General features: G+C 50.9%; 1 protein-coding gene across 3 annotated transcripts in view; it reads right to left on the bottom strand.

Moving 5' to 3' along the window:
- daam1b (dishevelled associated activator of morphogenesis 1b) overlaps positions 1-15,000 on the bottom strand; it is an 86,873-nt gene that overhangs the window by 49,391 nt on the left and 22,482 nt on the right. For 2 of the 3 annotated variants that reach the window (XM_062550875.1, XM_062550877.1), the window contains exon 1: positions 14,192-14,746. The exons of the other annotated variant lie outside the window; for it this stretch is intronic. The gene's annotated coding sequence lies outside the window, so the exon portion shown is untranslated. Of the gene's footprint in view, positions 1-14,191; positions 14,747-15,000 lie in introns of those variants that run through there. 3 annotated transcript variants of the gene reach the window in all.

The raw sequence follows: 15,000 nt of genomic DNA, 5'->3' as shown, positions 1-15,000 counted from the left end.
GACCACCCTGAAACCCTGAGATCAAGAGAGCAGCGATTCAAAGAGTGTGATGGGTTCACCGAGGGCTCGCCACGCCATGCCACTTGCTGTGCCATGGGGTCAAAGGTCGGCGAGCCTTCCTATCACCCACCCCCTCTTCTGCAGTGCCGCGTCAAAACATGGCCTCCGTGAAGGAGAGACACGTCCCTGCAGCGGAGCCTGCTGAGAGGAATCACAACAGCTGTCTGCACCTGGATGACCGTCACCCAGCGGTCCGTCGCCGTCAGGCGTCTCTGAGGCCACCTTCAAAAAGACGAGCTGCAAGCGCTCCCGAGTCGCCGTGAGACAAAACAAACAAGCCGTGGAACCACTCGCTGGGGCGGCACGCAAGTCACGTCAGCACGACCAGAAAAGATGAAGGAGGGGTGGGGGGGGGGGGGACTCAGTTGGGCGGCTTTGCTCAAATCCTGATGGTCCATGTCTAGACTCAGCAGTATGGGCCTCCGGGTCACCCCTATGAAAGAGCTCTTCATCTCTGAGGGGGGGGGGGGGGTCTGTTGATCTGTTGACTGGCAGCAGACGGACTCCTCTGATTCATTCGAGCCACTCAGCCAGCTCAGTTTATACTGCACTGTTTTTTTTTCTACTGCGCGGATACACTGCAGGGGGAGATTGGACTCGGCGCACTGAACCGGCCCGGCCCGGGGTCACCGTGGTCACCAGGATCAGCGGTGCGGTGCCTCGGTTCCGACCTCGGGGCCCGGCGAGCTGGCGGCTTAACGCGAGACGGTAATTGCGCTGCAAAGTGGTCTGGGAGCGGGATGAGACGGAGGAGACAGGCATCAGGACAATGAGAAGAGACTAGCGAAGCAAAGACCGTGCCGCATACACTCACCAACACACACACACACACACACACACACACACACACACACACACACACACACAGGCGCGTGTGTGTATGCACATAAACTCACAGACCCATACACACACACACACACACGCACACAGACATTCACAAACAGACCAAAGTAAACACTTGCACATACACGCACAGACACAAAACAATCCCCTGTTCTCTCGACCGCAGGAAGATGCACAATTGCAGTGGAGATCAACATTCCGACTGCTGTAAGCCCTCGAGAGATTGCATGTCAGACACACGCTCACAAACACCCACCCAGACAAACACACACAGACACAGACACACACACACACAGAGATACAGAAACAGACACACACACACAGGCCTGAAAAAACAGACTCAACACAAAAATAAAATTCCGTCTCTGACCCAAAACATTGCAAAAGCGGTTGGCCTTTTGAGGACAGTTTACACAAGTTCGACTGTATGTTTCTAATAGAGCCCAAACTCCAACTGGGCTGTTTTCTAAAGCACCACAGACAGAGCTAGGACGCATTACCCAACAGCTGAGATCAAGAAATTGTAATGGCTGAAATTCTTCTTCAAAACATTTCTGGATCTTGAAAAGCGCCTAGTGTCAAACTCTTGCACAAGGAGGCTTAATCATCCCCTCTGAAGAAATCCACCATGGCTTGAAGGAACGACGCAATTCTGCAACAGATGTGTGCGTCGGACAAACACCAAAGCATAGCTATGGCTCCAGACAGTAAGGTCTCATGTCTTCCAAGTCTGAAACTGCTTTGCAGCCTCATGACTAGCCAAACATTTCGAAGCAGTCACGACGAGTGTCAGCCAACGGCGCTACGCTCTGCCTCCTTCGACAGAAGGACGGTCTGTTATTTGGTCGGTCTCTCCACTCGTCAAGCCAAAAATGAGAGGCTAAGAGGTTTTCTGTCACAAAACGCAAAAAAAAAAAAAACACTCAACAAACAGCTGTAACAAGGTCCTCTGCCTTCTCAATTTTACTCAGGGAAAACGTGTCATCACTAAGGGAACCTTAAAGGGAACCTTTATCGCCGTTTATCTCCCCGGAACAGCGGTGAGCACACAGGGCCTATGCATAGCTTTTATGGGCCTTTCATGCTCCCCCTGCCATGACAGTCAAAACAGCCTGCGGATTAAGATTTCAAGGCAGCCGGCAGCACAGTCAAGGCTCTTATCGCAGAGGGGTAAGCCCAGTGAAAATGACCATCTGCAGCTCAAGAGAGGGGGAAAGGAGATCGAAAGGGATAGGGAGAGTGAAAAACGAGTGCACAGGAGGAGGGTGGGGTGGGGTGGATGCGGTGGAGAGAGGTGGCGAGGCTAAAGATGATAGGATCTTCACAGCAGCTCAATGATCCCGCATTCCTGGGCCCAGCACAGAGGAGATTAACATGGAAGCGGAAAAAAAAAATGTAGAAAAAAAAAAAAATAGAGTGACAGTCTGCGTCTAGACGCCATATCTGAGCTCATGATCGAAGGGAAGTGGGTGACTGACACTTCACATATGTGGTAAATAAAGCGTAAGCCCGCCTTCTCCTGCCGAGCTTCACAGAAAAATGTCGTCTCCGCCAGCCTTCCAGAGATCCCATCTGCATCGGGGCCCTCGGAACACGAATGAACGTAGCTGCGAGAACTTGCGACATACCAAGTTATGCGGCCAACGTTATTCCAACGTGGCTCCCCAGCTCCAAATATCTCTGCGACTAGAACATCATGTCTGGCTTGATCGGCAGGATGCTGGTCAGCCATGTTGACTGTTCAGCAAAACTGTTATGCCCTAAACATGGCCAAGCCGGGCGCTGAGGGGGGGGGCATAAAGACAACAATAAAAATCACACCGTGAAAATCTTTTATAAAATGTCAAGTTGCCAACAACAATGGATACCCAGGCTTTAACAAAAAAAGAAAAAAAAAAAACAATGGTCGTAAATCTGTGGCCGGTTAACCATATAAAGTTGAGAGGCCAGGAGGGAAAGAGTCTTAAATTAAATTCCTCTATAGGGCATAAAGAGAGCGCAGAACAGAGGTTTTTATATATCTGCAACGGAATTGGCAGCGGTTCCTTAGAAACGTCGGGAGAGATATTGATGCTCTGGAGACAGTGACTGTTAGGCCAAAATAAATACAACGTTTTTGGTAACAAACGCACAACAGATTCTATACAGCCCTGGACACATAGCAACCGGGGGCTCACCATTGCCTTAATTGGGAAAAGAATTCGGCCCTAATTTTTCTGTTATCATCCTGATGGAATGGCAAACAAATGCATCAGAAAATACTTGACATGCTGCCTGAAATTACAGGGTCTCTGCATTGCCAAGCGCATGTGACAATGATTATCCAGCAATCCAGCATAAACTCACTGACACAGGCAGACAAGAGAAGACAGCCAACGCTCATTTCTCTGAGCACTTGTGTCTCTGCCTGACCACTGTTCTTATGTTTCTTAATGAAAATGTTCATTGAAAGTGCAGACACAGGCGGTTCTGCGATACAATCTGGTTCTTTCCCTCTGGGTTGTGTGTGTGGTTGTGTGTGTGGTTGTGTGTGTGTGTGTGTGTGTGTGTGTTTCCCTCTGGATTGTGTTGTGTTGTGTTGTGTTGTGTTGTGTGTGTGTGTGTATGTGTAAATGTGTGAATGTGTGTGCGTATATGTGTGTGTGTGTGTGTGTGTGTGTGTGTGTGTGTGTGTGTGTGTGTGTGTGTGTGCAGCCCTATGAACAGCAGTGGTTCTTGTGAAATATTAACAGTGGTCAAGGCGAACGGAACGAGGAGCTATTTCACAAGGTGTTCCCGGCACAGGGACCACACGTGAGCCGCAAGGCACGGTCGCTCCCGCACCTCGGCCTCCCCGAGCGTGAAGAAAAAACGCAAAAAAAGAGCTCTGTTTGAAGAAGTCAAGGATATGTCAAAACAAACAGACTACCAGCAGCACCTGGCCTTGCCAGCAGTCCAGTATCTGGACGGGGGGGGGGGGGGGGGGTTGCGGGCTATAGAGGAGTGGGAGTTCTCACAGCTTTCTGCTGGCCACGAGGTCAGTACCCACACCCTTGAGTTTACAACACTCCAGTCTCTGGACAGAGCTGCAAATGCTCACAATTAGGCGCTGCATTACACAAGTGAATAAAAAAGATAATCGCCGTAATAGGCTGATGGCTTTATATGAGCCTCATAAGACTTGAGTTTAAGAGTTGCTTGACGTCAGAATGGAGGTGGTTTACTTCTGAAAACCTCAAATTACATAAGTATGTTGACATCCTTCACCTTTTCTTTTCCCTCCACTGTAAACGCAGTTTCAATTTAAAACAACTGTGCGAACAATCGCAGCGGTCTGTGTGTGTGTGTGGTTCAAATCCAAACTCAACAACCACACAACACCAGTTGGTTCGCCGGTCTCCTTCACGGCGACTGCCGGTGTTACTCTCATTTGTTTTTTCATCCATCTGGCTAAAGCGTCCACAGGCCAAAGGGCCCAGAGGGGAAAAACCAGAGGAGTGGCACACGTGGGTGGACTGGACTTACTCAAGAGCCGGCCGACCGACCCCACCTCCCCACGCCCTCCCTGCCCGACTACTGTCTGATTGCACTAGGGCACACAGGGGTGATTCTTGGGCCTCTTCTGCATGCAATGTAGGAAGATTTACTGCAGCTTTTGTTTCCGTTGTTGCAGTGACTACATGTCTTAAGAACTAAAGTGGTGTTGTCGTTATCGGATGACAATGACAGGGCGCTGGATTAGGAATACAATGGCATTAGGTAGGAGTGCGCCAAGCGATGTCGTGATGCCGTGCTCGACAATCTGCCGTTATGAAGTCGGTGAAAGTTAAAGTTAGCTACAAGAAAGGCATGCAAAAATAATTGTGCGTTTGTGCGCGATCCGAAACAACGCGTGCGCTCGCAGGCAGTGCGTGTTTATGTACGCTCCAGAGGGGCGTGGCGTGGCGCCGTATGGAACGCGACCGCATAAGCCTCTCTCTTCTCCCCCTGTTTGTGCGTCGGCTCGGCGAGTAATTACACTAATCTCTGACTTACGCCCCCTCCCCTACCCCCACCCTCCCTTCCCACTGTAAAGGCCTGCAGTGCCGCCCCCCCCCCCCCCCCTCAGGCCTGCCCCAGCACAACACATTCCACACATAGCCGTCAAGAGGTCTGCTCAACCCTGCTGTCACCACCTACTGTAGGGACCCCCTGTTCCCTCTCAACCACAATCCAGTCCGCAGGGAATTCCCTCGTTATTCAATCAAAGGCCGCTAATTCCATAGTAGGTCTTTATTGGCATCTCATGCTAAGGGGCTGCCAACCCAAGAGGCAATATGGGGGGAAATTTGGATTCTTTGCTTTTCAGAAAGCCTCAGAATGTTTTTGTCTTAGCTACTATATCTGAAGACCAAACCTACTGGCGCGTGCGCGCACACACACACACACACACACACACACACACACACACACACACGAAACCCCCCCCCCCCACACACACACTCTCTCTATTCCACACACACCACAGACACAATCACTGTCTCACACACGCCATTTTGCTTGTATTACCTGTCTTTTCTTCTTAGTGTCTTATGACTTAATACCTTTATGCAAAGCTGTCTCCATCAACGCCACTCTAAAACTGGCTATTGGACACTGAGCCATTCCCTGACACTGGAACTTCCTGCCCAAGGGCATGACAAACACATTTGACAAGTCGTGCGGTGCTGTGATTGCAGATTAAATCTCAAGGCAAACCGCACTGGTTACCAAGGTTCCTATACGCTCCACAACGGAATGTCGGTTTTTTTTTTTCAAGTTTCATATTCACATGACAGCGTCTTGAGGACGGTGATGACTAGTCTGTGACAGTGACAGGACGGACACATGAGCATGCTCAGACAGACACCTCCCCACACACACACACATGCACGCACACACACACACACACATGCACACACGCACACAAACCGCTTAAACACAGAGACAGACACAAACACGCGCACAAAGCCGAAAAAGGAGAAGCCCTGCTCTCGGCATGTCTGGTAAATAAATAAATCAAATTGAGTTCATTAGTAATCTGATTAAGTGGCTCTGTTCTGTGTATTATCACACAGCGAATTTAATCTAGGGCGTACGTCAGTACTCAACAGCTGGTTAGGCCTCCCCCGTCCTTCTCTCTCTTTCTCTCTCCCTCTCTCCCTCTCTCCCTCTGTTTTATCTTCTCTTCATTGCTTTCGGATTGTAATGATAATCCCACTTCCTGCCTGTGTGTCTGTGTGTGTGTGTGTGTGTGTGTGTGTGTGTGTGTGTGTGTTGTGTGTGTGTGTGTGTGTGTGTGTGTGTGTTGTGTGTGCACAAGTGTGTGTGCACAAGTGCGTCCTTCCGTCCCCCCAGGGCACCAAACACAAGCAGTGTGACGGAGTGAACTGTCATTCGTCTCCCATAACCAAGGTCATCCAAGATACACAGGCGGCACAGATACACAAAACACACAGACCCCATGAAAACAGACCCCAGGAAGTAGCGGGAGCCCTGACCAACTCACGATCACAACACAACTCAACACTGAACAACTTAACACTGCACAACCCTACTCAACACTGCACAACACTTCACAATACAACACAACCACTACTCAACCCTACTCAACACTGCACAATGCAACACAACACTACTCAACCCTATTAAACTGCACAACACAACACTGCACAACACTACAACACTACAAAACACTACTCAACACAACACTGCACATCACTGGTCAACACAAGCAACACTAGTCAGCACTAGTCAACACTAGTCAGCACTAGTCAACACAACGTAACACAACACAGCACTGCACTGCACTGCACTGCACAGATGACCGAAGCAGTTGGGGACACCAGCATCGGAGAGGAGCTCAACAAGCCCTTGAGACAGAAGTGCTGTGAGAAGTCGATGAAGGGGGGGAGGGGGGGGTGGCGGCAGCTGAGAGTTGTGGTCAGGGGAAGGATGCTGACTCATCCTGGCCGGGGGGGGGGGGGGATGGCGCGAGTGATAACGCATCACGGATGGTCAGAGACCAGGCCCGCGAGTGTCAGACCGCATTTGGACTCTCTGATGGGAAAGAGGTGACGCAGCAAAGCCTCGCTCAGATGTGCTGCCATGCCGACGACCCCGATAACCCCCCAGACAGACGTAAACAGTGAGTCGGCATCCACCCTCTCGAAAACAGCAGTCGAGTCAGACACACACACTCTCACACACACTCACACTCACACACATACACACACGTACGCATAGATGACAGCGTAATTCTGCACAGATGTGAAAACACATCTGACATCTTGTCAGTGCAGTGAGAAGCCAGTCAGTATCAGTCTCTTCCATCTGCACAAAAAAACTGCAGAGAAAACAGAACTCGAGGCACAGCAAGGCAAGGCAAGGCAAGGGAAAGACAAGGCAAGGCAAAGCCCATACTGATGAGTCAGCATAGTGTGGGCCGAGCAACGACACAGAAAGTCGTAGAACGTTACGGCGTAAACTACACTCTGCTGATAAGAACCCAGCCAAGTAAAACGTACAAGAATACAAACACACACTAAACATTACACTACTCAACTACACACACGCCCGCACGCCCGCCCGCCCGCCCGCCCGCACACACACACACACACACACACACACACACACACACACACACACACACACACACACACACACACACACACACACACACACACACACACACACACACACACACACACACACACACACACACACACACACACACACACACACACACACACACACACACACACACACACACACACACACACCTGTGCTTCAACAGCCCATAATGCAACTGTTACTGTTCCTCTTTTGTGTTGAGGGGACACCAGTGTGTTCCACATGTTGGTCAGTGCTTGATTTAATCACAGTCCGCAAAGTGGGCACACAGAGAGTGTGAGAACATTCCAATCTGTGAGTGTTTTTTTCTGTGTGTGTGTGTGAGTGGGAGTGTGTGTGTGTGTCTGTGTGTGTGTGTAAATGAGAGTGTGCTTAGTATGAGTAGCTCATTCTATCCTAATCTATACTGAATGTTTGCCATTGACTGTATGCTTGCTCAGTGTGTGTGTGTGAGTGGGATTGTGTGTGTGTCTGTGTGTGTGTGTGTAAATGAGTGTGCTTAGTATGAGTATCTCATTATATCCTAATCTATACTGAATGTTTGCCATTGACTGTATGCTTGCTCAGTGTGTGTGTGTGTGACTCTGTGTGTGTGTCTCTGTGTGTGTGTGTGTGTGTGTGTGTGTGTGTGTGTGTGTGTTTGTGTGACTCTGGCCCAATCCCAATGTCAGCCCTAAAGACTAGGACTAAGGACTCACAGACTTAATTGATTTCAGGTGCTAAGTGAGTGAGTGTGTGAGGCCACATGGGCTCAGATGGGTATTTTGGGATTGGGACAGCACATCACGAGATCACATGTACCTTGGCGATGTTTACTAACAAAAACGTTGCTAACATTTGCACCATGCACGTGTGTCGTGCGTGCTGTTGTTTACCTTCATTTCCGGATTTTTCTATGATCTCCGCGGTAAACGTCACAACACTTTGAACTCTGGGTAATTCCCTTAGGTTAAGTCTGCACCGATGCAGACTCACGGAAAGGGCTCAGTAAGTGTGTACTCAAACCCTCACGCCCGTTGTAATTCGACATTGGGACAGCCCTAAACCCTAACGAATTTTGCGAGAACGCGCACCAAAGTCTGTGAGTCCGTGAGTCCGGACATTGGGATTGGGCCTTCGTGTGTGTGTGTGTGTGTCTCTGTGTGTGTGTGTGTGTGTGTGTGTGTGTGTGTGTGTGTGTGTGTGTGTGTGTGTGTGTGTGTGTGTGTGTGTGCGTGCAACAGCTGAGGAAAGCATCTCCAAGCATCCGTCATCACAGAAGACCGGTTTCCCTTCCAGGTGTCAAGCTGAGGGCGTGACGAGGCTCTCAGGTGACCAAAGCCCCGGCGGGTCGGAGCAGAAAAGGGCCGGAACCTTCTCAGAAATGCCTCAGAGGATTTAAGGCTTAGCCAGAAATAAAGGCGGAAACCAAACAATGCAAAAGGCAGTAGAAACTCAGACGGATCACAAGCTCCAAAACAAAGTCACTGGTTTCCAATATCAAGGTGGAAGTTAGTAAAACCCAGAAAAGGACATTCTAAGCTGGCGGAGGAACTCTATGGCTGATACTGATAGAACCTGTAAGTGAGCCAGATTTGTGTCAATGGCTCCGCCACGCACAGGGTGAATTAGACAGGCACTGATAAAGCCTTGACAAATCGCCATAATATTGTGTGAGTGAATGGGAAAGAGTTGTGCATGCATGTGTGTTTGTGTATGATCAAATAGGTGTGTGTGCTTGTTGTCATGAAGTGCATGTTTGAGCAGTACAGGGGAGTGTGTGTAGCGTTGGATGGAGTGCTAGTCTGAAGCACCTCAGCTAGTAGCGCCAGAAGCTAACGCCTGAGCTCACCATAGCGTATGAGCCGCGCACACCATGGATGCCTCTCGTTCGTCTTTTATACATCCTCCCTTCCTTCCTCGGTCATCGTCCTCACTGATCTAGATACAGAATGATGAGGCGGCAACAACGGGATAGCCCATCCAGTGTTAGTGTAGATCAGTGGGAACGAGCCTGGAGGACCGAGCATCGAGGATCGAGGAGGGATGTTGAGAGAGGCACCCTATAAAGAGTGGGAGCGCATGTGGGTCCTTGTGCTGTGTTAAGGATTCAGGCATGTAGCAGGACACCCATAGCAGGCGGAGTCTGGGGGTCTGGGGTCCTGACGTGGGATAGGGGATAGTCAGTATCCGTGTCCCGTGTCCAGCCGAAAGGCGCATGTGGTCTCGCAGCACGATGGAGGAGACTCCAGATGAGATTTCAGACGGACAGTTGTGGAGTCATCGGCTCTATTCAGAGGATGGAGCTCTTCATTAATCATGGAGATGGGCCGTGGTGTAGTGGGCGGGGAGGTGTGCTAACACACACACGCACACACGCGCACACGCGCACACGCGCACACGCGCACACACACACACACACACACACACACACACACACACACACACACACACACACACACACACACACACACACACACACACACACACACACACACACACACACACACACACACACACACACACACACACACACACACACACACACACACACACACACACACACACACACACACACACACACACACACACACACACACACACACACACACACACACACACACACACACACACACACACACACACACACACACACACACACACACACCTCGATGTCAAGGCTGCATGAGCTAGAGCAGGCACCCACGCTCACACACACCTACACAAACCCACACACACACACGGCCACAAGTCATGATGAGGTTCAAATTCCAAACTCCAGAGGAAGTGTGCGTGAACGAATGAGGCAGGCACGGAGAGATAATCTAAAAGGCAACTGCCCCCATGCTATCCATGGCATGTCAAACATGCTCAGCATACAATGGGACAAACTCCCATCCCCCCAACAGCGACACACACACACACACACACACACAAAAACACACAACACACACAACACACACACAACACACACACACACACACACACCTCAGTCACAACTAATGACACTGCAATCAGTTCAACCACAGGGGTCTGCCTCGATTTCTCACTTTGTTTGCAAAGCCTTGTAACCTTTGAAGCGCTTCAGCTGATTAAAAGCTCTTTCGGTGTCACTCTCATTGAATTTGAATGCAGAAGTTGAGTGGGTCTGAATGGAGACCATTTGTACACACGAAATGACCACTCAGCATCAGGGGTTGGAGAAGCCATATTTAAAAGTTTAAAGAGGGGTAATAGAAGTGGACGATTTGGATAGGCCTAACTAACAAAGGAAAAGAGGCGGTCTGGTCACTGAGTTCACGAGCGCACATGTGACGTCAGCTGAGTGGACAAAGCGCCCTCAGCCAAGTACGATCTACGATGCTGTAGAAGACCATGGAGTCTCAAGGCTCAGGTGCTGGCAATGGAGCTTCATACACTCTTGTCTGGGCATGGTGCTATTGTGTGGTGCTGCTGCCTTAGGGTTTTCAGACAGCAAGACATATGGAGAAAGAGAGAGAGAAAGACAGAGAGAGAGAGAGAGACTGAGAGAGAGAGAGACAGAGACAGAGTGATAGAGAGAGAGAGAGAGAGAAATGAGAGAAAAGAAGAACTCAAGATGAACTCAAAAGGCATCTCTGAAAACTGGCAGGACCAGACACCTGAGCCTGATGCATGTGAATAAGAAGAAGAGGGCTTGTTGTTGCTGCACCGGCTGCACCCTGTGACCCAGAGGAGGCGGCGGCCATTATCTGCTGTTTACTCTGCGGGAGGGGCGAGACGTCCTGACTGACTGACAAGACACAAACACGGCGCTCGGAGGAATGTCAACTCTCACGACCGCCCTCGCTCAACACGGCCGCCGGCTGACTTCCTCCAGAGTCCTGAAAGCCTCGGAGGCCATCAAACCACAGGACAAGGACAAGCATCTTCCACTCCGGCCTGGGTTGCAATGCTATTGGTTTGTCTGTGGAGCTCCACTCCCCCCCCCCCCTCCTCCTTTTAAGAAAAAAAGAGCCATTCATGTTCATTCATTATTAGGTCGCTTGGCTGGACCTGCTTGTGGGCGTCTTGGTCACTATTGGTGGGGGAAGGGTGGAGAAGGCAGCAGCGCTGTTGTCTACTACGTGCATCCCACCCACCCACCCACCCCCCAAATGCGGAAGTGACAACGCGTGGATGAGTTGGCATCGTGCACGCCTTAGAGAAAGGCGTGTGTATCCTGCAGCTGCGCACAGACACACACACACACACACACAGACACACACACACCGTGTGCAACCCCGCCCCTCTCCTCCACCAACCAGCATCTCGGCGGTGCGGTGCAGAGGAAGCCGGCCAGCCCTGACAACGATTGCCATGGCAACCCGTGCCCATCAACGGGAGCGGCAGCCTGCCTGCACCTCTCCTCCGCATGTCACCCTTCCTCCATCCTACCATCCATCCACCCCTCCTCCTCCTCCATCCTCCCCCGTTACCTTGGGGACTGGCGCTCGATAATATGATAATAAAACGAGTCCCTATTTTCTTTTTTTTTTCAGTGACCTTGAGCGGAACGAATAATGAAGGACCCAAAATAGCAAGAGGAGAAAAAAAAGAGAGAGGGAGGAAGGGAGGGAGGGAGGGGAGGAGAGAATGGAGGAGGAAAAGAAGAAGAAGGGGAAAAAAATGAAATCCAGACTTAGGATCCCTGTCTTCCTAGCACGCTTAGCTAACCACGCCTTGCTAATCAAACGCAAGCTAATGGGGCAGAGAGACAGAAATAAATAAAGAATTGCGAAGCCTCTGCCGTGACTGACAACTCTTGGCAGTCGCTCCGCGCCACATGTGCTAATTGCTAAAAGGCGGCCGTCCACAGTTCCAGATGTGGCTGGCGCGGCATTTTCCGCCGGCTGACTTTCTTTTGTTTTTCCTCGTCAACTTCATCTCGTTTCGCCGGAGCCGATCGAACAGTTTATGCTGCCACTTCATCTGATAGCACCTAAGAGGCTTAAGATCATCAAACACGCGCGCACATACACCTTTACACGTGCACAATCTCTCACTTGCACACACGTACTGTATGCCCACACACACACACACACACACACACACACACACACACACACAGTCTCTCTTACATGCATGCATGCACACACACACATGCAAACGCACACACACATGCACACACACACACACACACACACACACACACACACACACATATGCACACACACGCACGCACACACACGCACGCACGCACACACACACACATGCACACACAATTTCAGCATTCAGAGGGACAGCTTCTGATCTCAAGGTGATAGGGGAGCAATAATGACGGACTGCCTGCTGCTGTTGCTTTGCCCCTCGGCAACATAAACAGCCCCCCGTCCTACTCGAGGGAGGGGGGGGGGCGTGGGGGGGGGGAACAAGCCACCGCAAACAGAGCGTCCACGGCCACTGGAGAGGGTTTAAGCCCTACAGAGGGGGCAGGAGGGGAGAGGGAACGAGAGGGAACGAGAGGGAGGCTTTCGGTGGGCGCCACAGGGTGCAGAGCTGTGATGGACATGGTGACAGCCCCAATACGTACACACACACACACACACACACACACACACACATATATATAGTGTGTACTGTGCCTCACATTACCAGCCTAGGGGAGAGCTGAAAGCGAAGGAAGGATGGAGTGAGAGAGTGAGGAGAGAGAGAGAGTGAAAGAAAGAAAGAGAAGTGATAATGCGTCTTCAGCCCCTGCTCAATATCACTATTACAACACTCACACAAAATGAGCAAGAGCCTGAATGGCAGGGAGGGGGAGAGAGAGAGAGAGAGAGAGAGAGAGAGAGAGAGAGCACAAGGTTGTTTAGCATGTGACAGGAGAGCGGTGGAAAAACAGACCAGACCTGATAAGAGACACAGAACAGAGAGAGAGACAGATACAGAGAGAGAGAGAGCATGAAAAGAGAGAGTGAAAAAGAGAGAGAGACTGGAAAAAAAGAAAAAGAGGGCAGTGTATGTTCAAGGTGATCTTCTCCACTTCTCTCTCTCCCTCGCACGCTGACACTGACCTCCTTATCAGCTTCAAACCCAACCCCTAATAAAAATGGTGCCTGTTGCCCCTTCCTCATCCCCCCTCTCTATCTGTGTCACTCCCCCCCCACCCCACCACACACACACACCTTCTCTCTGTCTCTCACTATCTCACGTCATCGTAGCCACAGCCAAACAGAACGCATATTCCAACCTGTTGGAAGCGGAGTCACATTCATTCATTCAGACGGAGTTCACAGCTGAAGGTGAATGAGAGTGACAAGGGCAAACATCGGCTTCGCCAGAGCCATCGAAAGAATACTGATCAAGCAGCTCACAGAACCGTTAAGTCCATTCAGTTGCAGACCACCCCCATACACACACACACACACACACACGTCTAGAACTCCACGAATGCTGTTGAAATCAACACCTTCAGCCAAGAAATGATAGACCCAGAAGGGGGGTTTCAGCTGTAAGGGCTGTGATTAACTGCAGGGGGACGAACCAACAACATGGTGCGCCGTCTATACATTCTACGCCAGTGGCACTTGAACGCACACTGCATAGAGAGCCACATAAACACGTTCACGCCAAAAAAAAACACACACATCCCTGACGCCTGCGGTTTGGATTTGCCCGTGGCAGGCGCGTCATGGTAATGTCGAGGCTTGCGCTGGCTTACCTGCTATTCCAACAGACGGGCTCGACAAGGGCTCGGCATCCCTCAGAGAAGCTAAGCAACCGGCTTCTGCATCGGTGCAGGGAAAAACGCCGGGCGTGGAGAGAAGAGGAGAGAGGGACAGAGAGAGAGAGAGACAGAGAGAGAGAGAAAGAGGGGGAGAGAGAGAGAGAGAGAGAGAGGGAGAGTGAGAAAGGAAATAACTGCTGGCTTCTTCGCACGGAGCCAAAAAAACGTGACAGGCTGCGACACACCGGTCTGTCAGTGCCTCTCTCCCATCGGCAAAAAAATAAACCAAAACACACGTCCACCGTCGGACGACAAGCAAGCGCAGTGAAAACGCAGTCCAATAGAGTCCAGTGCAGTCCAGTCTGTTCCGTTTCGGTTCTGTTCCGCAGTGTCCGCGACAGAGAAGCGCCGGGTGTAGATTCCAGAGGCCGACTGCTCGTTCGCGTTGCCGAGGGCTGGAGGACTAGCGCAGGCTACCGCGCTGACCGGTGGGTGGACGAGGCACAGAGTGGAACGCAGAGCTCCCTGCAGCTCAGCTGTGCACAGGAGTAATGGAACAGCGCTGACTGTGGCTCTGAAGCTCCTTCACTCACGCGCACACACACACACACACACACACGCACACACACACAAACTCGGCTCCTCCCTGCTGCTGGTGTGCACAACCTCCCCCCTCTCCAACAAATGCCCTCCCCCTTCAAACACACACACACACACACACACACACACACACACACACAGACTCTCTCTCTCCCCCTCTCTCTCTTTCTAAAGCAGAGGCACAGATGTTACTATCGTCAAGC

This window comes from Sardina pilchardus, chromosome 12 (assembly GCF_963854185.1).
Source record: "Sardina pilchardus chromosome 12, fSarPil1.1, whole genome shotgun sequence".
NCBI classification, from domain to species: domain Eukaryota; kingdom Metazoa; phylum Chordata; class Actinopteri; order Clupeiformes; family Clupeidae; genus Sardina; species Sardina pilchardus.
Note: the sequence above shows the minus strand (reverse complement) of the source record. Positions and strands in the feature narration are given on the sequence as shown.